This window comes from Cupressus sempervirens, chromosome 10, assembly GCF_028749045.1.
Source record: "Cupressus sempervirens isolate cs-2001-9-10 chromosome 10, ASM2874904v1, whole genome shotgun sequence".
NCBI classification, from domain to species: domain Eukaryota; kingdom Viridiplantae; phylum Streptophyta; class Pinopsida; order Cupressales; family Cupressaceae; genus Cupressus; species Cupressus sempervirens.
This window is the reverse complement of record NC_143127.1, coordinates 730,178,192-730,190,520: the sequence shown is the minus strand read 5'-3', so window position 1 is coordinate 730,190,520 and position 12,329 is coordinate 730,178,192.

The window sequence follows — 12,329 nt, the reverse complement described above, 5'->3', positions numbered from 1 at the left end:
CCTTCTCTTTCAAAAACTTTCTTTTCCAAAATCGGCTCCCCCAAACCTGTATGTGGAGAAATAAACTCTAATTTCCTAATAAAGAGTTTTTTTCCCAAATTAGGGCTTTGATTTTGCAATCACGTGAAAACCCTTTTTCTTTATTATTTTTTTATATTTTAATTTCATGCATAAGCTTTATGCAATTTAATTAAAATAAACTTTATTAAATTAATGCTTTCTCTCTCTTATTAAATCATGAGATGCTTTTTAAATATTATATTTATTAATTCAAATAATAATTTTATTTAGATTTTATTATTAAAATAAAACTCCTAAATAAATATTATTGAATAAAATAAATACAAATATGCCAAAATTAGGACTTCAATAAAATCTTTAGATTTAATTCTTTTATTTACTTAATTTCATAATTAATTATATATAATTAAATATCAAATTCCTTTATAAACTTTTCATTAAATTATATTTTAATTTGATTTAATTAAAATAGAAAATTATCACAGACCTGCAAGATAAAATACAAAAAATTGACTAAAAGTAAAAGAACATAATCAAACTCCAGAGTTAGAATCACAAATTTACGTCACCTAACGATTCGGATGGGTAACTAACTTAGATACTTATCCAAATTTCTAGGACAACTAGCTTAGCTTAGGATTTGGACTCAAGAATTATCCCCCCACTTATACCATTGAGATACTGTGATAGGGTACACTCATCCTAGCAATTCAAGTAAGTCAATACCTAGTACCTACAATCTACATAAAATTTGAGCATCTGCATACACATATATTCTAAACTAAATAGGCAATGGCAGGGAGTGGTACATTGTTTGGATCCTAACTAGCAAGTGACTATGACTCTATTGGAATTACAAATGGGAAACATATACTTCTTGGGGGGAGGGGGTGGTTTGAATCAAAAATATTAATCTTTAACCAATAAATCTTTCAATTTAAAACAATGCATGCATTAACATATTGAAACAACATGTAAAGTAAATGCATCCACATAAACACTTGACACCAAATGTGATTACCTAGAAACTCTCCAAATGAGAAGGTAAAACTAGGGTGGGGATGACAACCACAATTCTCCACTATTGTAGCAATAAAGTGTCACCTGTTAAGGTTACATAGTTTGACCATTTTTGTGATCTGCCCTGTGAAAGGCCTGCCATATTAAAGAGTTACAAAGGATTGTTAGATCCTACCCTGTTAAAGGATTTTGAAGACCCTATTAGAAGTGTGCCTAGTTAAAGTACTTTCAAAACATTCACTTGGAATGTCACCCTGTTAAAGGATTTTACAACGACTGTTAAATCAACCTTAGACCAAATGATTTCACCCTATTGATACAGCTGTTAGAAAGTAACAGTAGAATGTTTGCTCTGATAACTTACAACTTTGCCTTTATGATTTCAGATCATAGTTTTGTCCATCTTGATCCTCTTGATCTATTATAACAATGTTGTATCACTTTTCCTCTATTCTGCAAACTAATTATGCAATTCTTTCACACTTCTAAGTCACCTTGAACACTTTCAAATCAATTCACCCCTTTTCTCCCTTCAATTCTTCACTCGCATCACTTCCTCATACATTTTGAATTATGGGGCTTCATCTTCCTTAAAAAGACTTTTGGTGGCTTAGGGTTAGGTATGAATCTACAAGTAAGATTCATTCATTTTCTCGCTTAATCTCTTCTAATTTTTTGATTGGTTGCATGTTGATTGCATAGGAAAACCAAATAGATTCGATCTTATCTTCAAAGCTTCGAGATTTATCCATAAGTCAGCATAAAAATGGTTTACAAATTTGTTTGTGCCATCACAAACAACTAGGTCCATTCTATGTTACTCGGCACTTGATAATACTGATGCTTAGCACTTATTGTAATTTTGTCTAGCTCGGCACTTAAAATTGCTTGGCATCAACTATATGCTCGACACTTGAATTACTCAGCACATGAGTGACTCAACATTCATTGCAACTTGGCATCTATACATATTATACTTGGCATGTATTACTAGCTCAATAAGAAATTAGTAAATATCTTAAGTGTGTTGACACTCAATTTTCAAAGCCAAACTAAGATCAATAGGCTTGCTCCCTCAACCACATCAAGGATGTCAATCATAGAGTAAAATAGACAAGTACACCATACACATGCAAGTATGGGGTAAGTAACAATAGAACTACATATAAATAATCCATCTACTATCATCATGAGATAACTAAAAATCACTAAATAAACATACATGTATTGTCATAGAAATAATCTTAAACACATGAAATAACTAAGTAACCCAACAAATATATCAACTGAATATGAAATACATTTAACCTAATTTAGTAACCAAGTATCAATAATCATAAACATAAACATAAAATAGGCCTAAAATAATCTAACAATACAATCAAAAAAGTTAATTAGGGGTAGGCATTACATCCACTCCACCTAGACTTAGGCTTACTCCTGGAAGCCTACAAGAAAGATTAAAATAAACTAGGGGTAGGCATTACATCCACTCCCCATAGACTTAGGGTAACTCCTGGAAGCCTACAAGAAAGATGAAACTAAAGAACTCACTATGCAAGTCCCATTGGACCCTTCCCCCCTATAGGAGGATAAGACTCCATTAAAAAAACCCAAGAAAGAACAATAAAAATGCTCACAAACTCAACAAAGACATACCACCTTAAAGGAAAATCATAAGAAAACATGTTTGAAATCCAACTCAATAGTTATATAAATTTTTCCTTTTTCTATGTTTCAAGAATGAGTTTGAAGTTTTCAATGTGTTCAAGTTGTAAAAGATACATAACATTATTGAAGTTTCATTTCAGTTCAAGTGTTCAAGTTTATAATAGATACATATAACAGTTAAACTTTCATTTCAATTTAACTAGTTATCAACTAGTGATGTTCCAATATACCTAGAGCTCCTAATGTAGAAACTTAGGCTCTGATACCAAATGTAACACCCTACATGGGAACCCAAATGAAATTAACCTAAAGTTTCACTAAGTTTGTCAAACATTTTTTTTGAAAAATAATAATTTAACAATAATAGATATAATACAACAAAAGCAATAACTCACATACATACAACCATCACAAATAGATTACATCTCCTAAGGGTCCCATGACTTAGAATCACATTTAATTTTAATAATATTAAATCTAACACATAATCAAAATCAACATCATAGGATTATTACAAGTACAAATCCATTTAAACAGTATACAATTATATAAGATGCCACTTGGCATAAACAAAATGCACAATCATCCACTCTACAAGTCAAAAGGTATGAAAGGTTAAAAGAATATACATCATAAAATAGAATGCATCATGAATATAATACATCATCTCATAATATCTCTTATAAAAAAATACAATACAATAGAATATAATCATCCAATAGAAATGCAAGATCGAAAAGAAAGGATCAACTTCACTAGCACATCCAACAATGACATCCAACAGTCTGATCTCAATGGTATAAGAAAAATGCACTACCGCCCGACCTCATGGAACCTAAATGACCCATTCCCACTATGCTGAGGAGATAAACTCAATTCCCATATAGATATCAAAACACACTTCATAGCCAACATCTAGGTTCAAGGAATCACCTAAAAGCAAACTATCTCAAAGGGTACCAAGACACAAGTATCATCTAATCCTAGAGGCAAAAAACACACATAGTTAATCTAGTATGTAAGTGGGAAGTAGCATTGCATGATCCAATTCTAAGGTTACCTTGGTAGCCTCACTAAACTCCAACCCCCTAGTGTCTCTATGGGGCATTGATATCCTTTTGTACAAACAAGGCATATTAACAAGACAACTCTCAGGTTACCTTGGCAGTTTCAAGACTCTAGCCCCCTAGTGACTTTATGTGGCACCAATATCTTATTAATTCATTTTAAACCCATCTAAGAAAATCTTATCACTTATTAAAACAACCTACAATGGGTTACCCAAGTAGCCTCTTTAGGGCTTCAATCTCCATTGCAAGCCCCTTCATAACATGACATACAAATAACATACCCTAAGCTCAGTAAAAGTAGGAGATCTCATATGACCATAAACCAACATCAGTTCTTAAACAAGCAACTAGAAAGCATTGAAATATCATTGATCAAAATCACATATATCACCAATATAATCATCGTAACAAAATTGATCCAAAATCAAGTACACATATACCAACCCATGACATCACATGACATCACCAAAACAAATCACATAATCACCCTAGTTCTATACAAGCAACTAGGAAGAAATCCAAAGAAATTGATTGAAAACTCAAAGGTTACACCAGACAAGTCACACCATTCACTTCAGTTCTACACAAGAGAAACTAGATATCAATAAAAAAACATCTAATCAACTCAAAATAGAACACACATAACACATTACCATGGCTCAGTATAAAAGATCATAACCAAAATAAATCGTAACATCATCATAGAACAAAACTCCCAAGCCTTTGGTAATACAACTTGATTGGTCAAACACTAAGTCAAAACCCGAAGCCCAAACACCAGTAACCCACATGTCACATAATGTATATACAAATGTAATTTTCATAATTCATTAGGTTTAGAGAACACAAAAGTTCATTTTCACTTATAGGTTTTAAAGTTTCCATTTCATTTTTAAGGATTACAAATTTGCTAAAGTTCTCAAGTCCACATGAGTCTCAACACTCAATAATTCATAAAAAGTTGTCTAAACATAGCTTTCATAGTTCGTTTAGGTTTTTAAAACACAACAATTCAATAACAAACAAGGTTATAGTTTTCTTTTCTAAGTATTACTATTTATAGGGTTTTCAATTTCAATCTGGGTTCATAGTTTTGTTTTCCCAAAGTATTATAATTGCTAAGGCTTCTAAATCATAAAATTTCCCTAGTATTGATTTGCTAATGTTTCTAAATCCACAAAAATAATAGACTCATAAGTCTTATTAAAATTCAATTAAATATGATATTGAATTGTTAGCCAAAACTCGAGTTAACCAATTTTTCTCAATTCACAATTCGTCATACACTTGTACAAGTACATTTTAATAATAAATTAATTAAAAACTTTAATTAAATATTATTAAAATTCAATCAAAAATTATTAGATTATTAATTATTATAATCATCTATTAATAAAATAACTTAATTTAAATTATTAATAAAATAATTACTAATCTATTAATAATCATTATACTTATAACATTAGAAATTAATTTAATTAATAAAATTTAATATATTTAAATAACATTAACATAAATTTTAATTATTTAAATTTTAATTAAAATAACAAATTAAAATAAAATAACAAACAAACTTACATGAAAAGCATTTATAGCTCATCGGCTAGCGGCATGTTGTGCATAGCCTTGCTGACATAGTAGGACTACCACACGTGGCCATTAAATGGAACCGTCAATTAAAGAAAAGAGCGATGGGTGATGGGTTGGTGGCCCTGCCCACCATTAACTTATTAATTTTTTATATAAACACAACCTCCCCCCCCCCCCCCCCCCCAATTCATTTCTTTTTATTTTTATATATTTAATAATGTAATTACATAGTAATTGCAAATTACTATGTAATTATATTATTATATATATTGATAAATTTTCCAATAGAAACCCAAATCAAATAGTCAAAATCTATAAAACAAAATTGGTTTTCTTTTCAAGACCCACATCTCAATTTTAACAAATCCATTACGAATCACCCAATTTAAATCAAACAAGGGTTTTAGATATTAAATTCGTTCACATGTGCTTTTGAAAATGAAGAACAATCAAATTCATACACAAGGGTTTCAATCTTCATTTGTTTACAGATGATCTAGAAATGAAAAATAATAGAATCACAAGAAGGGTTTCAGATTCACTTCATATATAGAGGTTTCTTAAACGAATAATGATAAAATCACAAACAAGGGTTTCAACCCACTTAAATTCTAAAAATAGATTTGCAAACATGGAGAAAAAATAGAAAACAAAGAACAAGAAACTACTACACAAACCCACAAGATCCTACTTGGATCTAATGCTAAACAACGAACGTACAAAACACGCAAGAATTTTCCTTCTCTTTAGAAAACCTTCTTTTCTGAAATCGGCTCCTCCAAACCTATGTGTGGAGAAATGAACTCTAATTTTCTGATAAAGATATTTTCCCCCAAATTAGGGCTTTGATTTTGTAATCACATGAAAACCCTTTTCCTTTATTATTTTATTATATTTTAATTTCATGCACAAGCTTTACGCAATTTAATTAAAATAAAATTTATTAAATTAATGCTTTCTCTCTCTTATTAAATAATGAGACGCTTTTTAAATAATATATTTATTAACTCAACTAATAATATTATTTAGAGTTTATTATTAAAATAAAACTCCTAAATAATTATTATTAAATTAAATAATATAAATATACCAAAATTAGAACTTTAATAAAATCTTTAAAATTTTAATTCTTTTATTTAATTAATTTCATAATTAATTAAATATAATTAAATATCAAATTTCTTTATAAACTTTTCATTAAATTAAATCATTAAATTATCTTTTAATTTGATTAAATTAAAATATAAAATCATCACAAAGCCACAAGACAAAATACAAAAATTTGACTGAAAGTCAAAGAACATAGTCAAACTCCAGGGTTAGAATCATGAATTCACATCACTTGATGAATTGAGACGGGTAACTAGTTTCGATACTTGTCCTACTTTCTAGGACAATTGGCTTAGGTAAGGATTTGGACTCAATAATTATCTCCCCACTTATACCATTGATATATTACGATAGTATAAGCTCATCCTGGCAATTCAAGGAAGTCGATACCTGGTACCTACGCATGCAAGTATGGGGTAAGTAACCATAAAACTGCATATAAATAATCCATCTACTATCATCGTGAGATAACTGAAAATCACTAAATGAACATACATGTATCATCATAGAAATAATCATGAACACATGAAATAACTAAGTAACTCAACAAATATATCAACCGAATACAAATGCATTTAACCTAATTTGGTAACCAAGTACCAATAATCATAAACATGAACATAAAATAGGCCTAAAAGAATCTAAAAATACAATCTAAAAACTCAACTAGGTGTAGGCATTACAACCAAGCCTTCAAAAAGGTGATTTGCACCTTGAAAAGGGTGATTTGGCCCTTAAAAGGCATTAAAGGGCCTAAAAAGGGCATTTGGACCTTGACAAAGCAGTTTTGGGCCTAAAAATGCATGAATGGGCTGAAAAAGGTGATTGGATCTTGAAAAAGGCAATATGGGCCTAAAAAAGGCGCTAGAGGGCATGAAAATGTGCTCGGGCCTTGAGAAAGGTGCTAGAGGGCCTAAAAGGGTGAGTGGGCCTGAAAAAGGCATTTGGGACTTTAAAAAGGCACAAGAAAGGTCTTGATTCTGTGAGTGGGAATTAGTCCAGCCTTGTAGGATGCTAGCAAGATTATTGTTATGGCCTATTTAGATGGCAATGAAAGAGTGCAACATATCTCTGTGGCAATCTAAGTGGTTCCTAATTTTCTAAAGTCTAGAATTATGTTCAAGGCTTAAGAGGTAGGTTTGAGGGTCACAAGGCCTTTCAAGATAGCATTGGTATATTTGTTAAGTAAAATTAGTTAATCATGGCCTTTGCAACATAAATAGTCTTGAAATACATCTTGATTTACATAAAGTAAAGAGAAAGGGGTGATAGTGAGCATAGGCAACCTCCTTGCCACTATCTATGGTGTGCCAAATTTTTTGAAGCCTAGAAGCATGTTTCAAGACACCACAACATTGCTTCCTAATCTCGATTTCTATAGGGATGCTATTGACATCTTGGTTGAGAGATACTAGGGCAATGGTTCTTGAAATGAGAAAATTGGATAACAAGGCCTTTCGAAATAGTATTGATATATTTGTTGAAAGGTACTAGGATCTCAATAAAATATTTAAATATATTCAATATAGGGCTTCACCATTGATTTCATATAATATCGATCGAGGTACACAAAATTGTCCCAAAGGAATGACAATTATAGATGAATGCCAGCTTGAAATGAAATTAATAGATTTTTTTAATTTTATTTTCATTTTTCAAAATTTTAATTAAAAAAGCTTGGATTCTTTGTTACATTGAATTTTAATTTTCAAAAGATGGATATTGTTACCGAACTATTGGGGAACTCAATAAACCAGAGCCAACATAAACAAAGACTCCTTTAAAAGGAATACAAAAGCTTATCAAGATGGATTTTGGAGAAGGAAAAAATGTCAATTGTCCCAAAACTAACATTTATTGAAGACTAGAAAAGTTGGGTGTTTTTCTCATTTTTTTGTTTTCAAAGGACACATCATTTGATCAAAATAAATTTCATTACATAGATATTCGTATACATGTTATTCTCCTGTGCATATCTTGATGGTTGAATCAGGTCAAGATCGAAAGTTGTTTGGACAAGAAAAATAGATTTTTAGAACCGGTTAAAAGTTTTTGGATAACAAAAGGATTTGTGGACCACATGGATATTTATGGATGACAAAAGGGACTTGTGGGAACAATGTGGATAATAATGGATGGAAAAAGGAATTTTTATGACCACGAGGATATTTATGGATGACAAATATAATTTGTTTCAGGAACCACATGGATATTTATGGATGGCAAAAGGAATTTTTGTGGGTATGTACAACAATTCTCATAGGTTTTAGGAATGTAAGATCCTTGATATGTTTTACAAGTTGAGATGTGCAGTAATTTTCCTTCAATTCATACATGTGGTATCCTAAAACATAATCTAACTCCATATTTTCTTTGAGCCATAATTTTCCTCTTTCCTTCTATTTCCACTTCCCTTTATTTATAATACCAAGAAACCACAAATTCCCAGTGTAGAATTTAAACCACAATTATTTCTCAATTGGGTATGTGCACAATCAATTTTAGATTCAGTACCCTATTCATAGAGTATAAAAAACCAAGCATTAAGTCTCTCAACCGAGATTTTTTTTAAAATATTCTACCCAAATAAATCCAAATAATTCAACTGTAAAAGTTTGCCCCTTTTTCTCTTTTTCCCATCCTCTATTAATGTCTCTTGGTAGTACTTAAATGAGAAGCAAGAAATGGAGAGGCCAAAAAGAAGCAATATTTATTTGAGAGGTACAAAATCAACCATTCATCGGTAGTCCTTTTTCCACATTGCAGCACTTGTGTTGTTTAGGGAAGCATAGAAAGGGCTAGTGTTATTTGCTTTAGTTGGGACACCTCCTATCAAAATATCATACTCTTTATGTAAATGGAGTCAAAAAAAATTGTGGAAAAAAAATTTCCAAGGTTGATGCTATGGTGTTTGGGACAAGTATCCTCTCTAGTTTTTTTTTGGTTAAGGATATTTTCTAACTTATTTGGTATTTTTCAAGATATGTGGCTGGTGTTCAAGACTCTACATATAAAACCTTATGAGGTGGATTCTATTAAGGAGCTCTGCTAGCTCTTCCCTTTCACAATCGACAATTTTGTAGGTTCTAGTCCTAAAAGATTCAGTGATGATGTAAGGACCAATCTAGTTGGCTTCCCATTTCCCTTAATTTTCCTAGTTAGCTTGATTTTTTGAGGTTTCCCGAAGGACAATATCACCTATTTGGAAAGCATGTGGTTTTACCATTTTGTTATAGTGTCTTGATAACTAGTTCTAATATACTTTGAGATGTTCATATGTATTGTTTTGGTGTTCCCTGAAAAAACTATAATTTCTCTAAGTGAGATACCTTATAGGCTTCTTCTATCATGGAACCATGACTCTTAAGGATGAGATTTCAACCTCTAGGGGTAGAATTTCTTCACTTCCATAGACCAAAGAAAATGGAGTTTCCCACATAGATGTCTTAACACTTGATTTATAATCCCAAAGTGTGGGGTTCAATTGTACATGCCAATCCTGGCCAAAGTTATTAATAGTTCTCTTGAGAGTGTTGTTGATGTTCTTATTTAATGTGGCCTCTACTTGACCATTTCCTTGGGGATAATAAATTTAAGGGGAGTGATGCATGATATGAAATTTTTCACATAACTCATCAATTATTTGATTTTTGAAATACAAGGCATTATTCGTCGGGATGGTGTGGGATATGTCAAATATACAATTGATATTATTAAGGATAAATAAAGAAATTTGTTTTCCTATGGCATCTTTGAGTGGTATTTCCTTTACCCATTTGGTGACGTATTATGTAGCCATGAGGATCCATTTATGGCCACTAGAGGAGGGTGGATGTATCATCCCAATTGAATTGAAACCCCGTGGATCAAAAGGCCATGGTTTGGTCAATGGATGAATTTATTGGGTAGGCACATGAATTAGATTACCATGGATCTAACACTTCTTACAGATTTTAACATAGTCGATGAAGTCCTTTTCCATGGTTGGCCGAAAATAGCCCATTGTAACCATTTTTTTAGCCAAGGCAAATCTACTAGAGTGTGATCCAAAAATTCCTAAAGAACCTCTTGTAGATTAGCTTTAGACTCCCCATTTTCTAGAAATCTAAAAAAATCTCCATCTAGACCTTTATGATACAATTTTCCAACCACCAATGTGTAATGTGAGGTTTGTCTTATGAAGTTTAATTATTTTTGGTTCTTGGATTGGTTGATGGGTAGGATGTTATCTTTTAGATAGGTGTAAATGGGACCATACCAAGGGGATTCTGGATTATCTAGGAGGCACCCAATGTGGGATTTAGGTTGAGAAAATGCAGGTTGAACAACCTCTTCTACCAAGAACCCATAGTGTTCATGTTGATCTGGCAACTAGAGAAAAGAAGCTAAAGTAGCCATGGCATCAGCAGCCCTATTTTTTTATCTTTGTAAATATATTCAAAAGTGATATGGATAAAACATATTTTGAGTGTGTCAATCATGTGTTTATAAGGAAGAAATTTTTCATCCTTGGTTTGATATGAATTATTGATCTGATTAATGAGAAATTGATAGTCTCCATAGACATCTACCACTACCAATTTCCATTATAGAGCTAATTTGAGGCCAAGGACCAAAGCTTCATATTCTACAATTTTTTTAGTGCAAGGGAACAAGAGCATGTATGATTTTGGTATGGTGAATCCTTAAGGCGTGATGAATAGAATACTTGCACTTGATCCATGGTGTGTATAAGAACCAATAAAATAGAGCTTTCATGTGATTTCCATGGTGTGAAGAACATGGATGTCTAGAAAACCCAGTACAATAGATTCAAGTCTTCTACAGGTGAGTCTGTTAACTGATCTACTATAATTTGTTGTTTGATAGCTTTTGGTTGACATATTCAATCTCAAAATCACTCAAAATCATCACCCACTTGGCTAGCTTTCCAGTCAATGATGTCTTATAAGAAGGTACTTTAAAGGGTTTGTCTTGGTTATGAGCTTCAATTTATGTGTTAATAGATAATGACATAGTTTTTGGGAAGCAAAAACTACTGCCAAACGTGTCTTTTCAATGAAGGTATAATTAAGCTCATATAAAAAATTGCCTTTTCCTTCTCTTGGTCATTTTCTTGTGCCAAAAATGCCCCCAATGACCTATCAATGATTGATACATATAGTAATAATGGCTTATGTTAAATAGGAGTCATTAAAAATGGTGAATTTATCAAGTAGTTTTTAAGTAGATCAAAAGTTTCTTGACATTAGCTATCTGAAATTGGTGAGAGTCATTTTGTACACGAGGAAATTCATATTCATGAGACTTTAGTGTGAAGTGCTAGAGAATGATATTAAATCTAAAGTAGGCCTAGGAACAACTACCAAATCAACAATTCAATAACATCCCACTACTAAAATTTCTCTTAGATCAGCATCTAAGTGATAGTCCTAGAGTGGGATTAAGTTATTATGTAGATCTATGATGATAACTTGAAATTTTGAAAAAGCTATACAAGATCTATATGGATTGGTGATGCAACAAGATAAATGCATTAAAATACTCTAAATATAATGCTAAATGATGCTTAAAATAGCTTATAAAGATGATGTTAATAACTTGATAACTCTTAGCACTAGTAGGCCTATAGTCATTATGCATAAAACTTGGGTCCATTTGCTCTCAATTTGCTTCCTATTTATAGGATTTTAGAAGGGGTTGGGATAAATATTTGGGATTTACTTTTTTTAAAAGGGTAATGGTGAAAATGGAAATATCTCATAAAACTCCAAGAGAAAAAGTCCAACGGACTTGAATTGTGAGAATAAATAGGATTTTTCATTTCTTTTTAAATTCAAATGGATG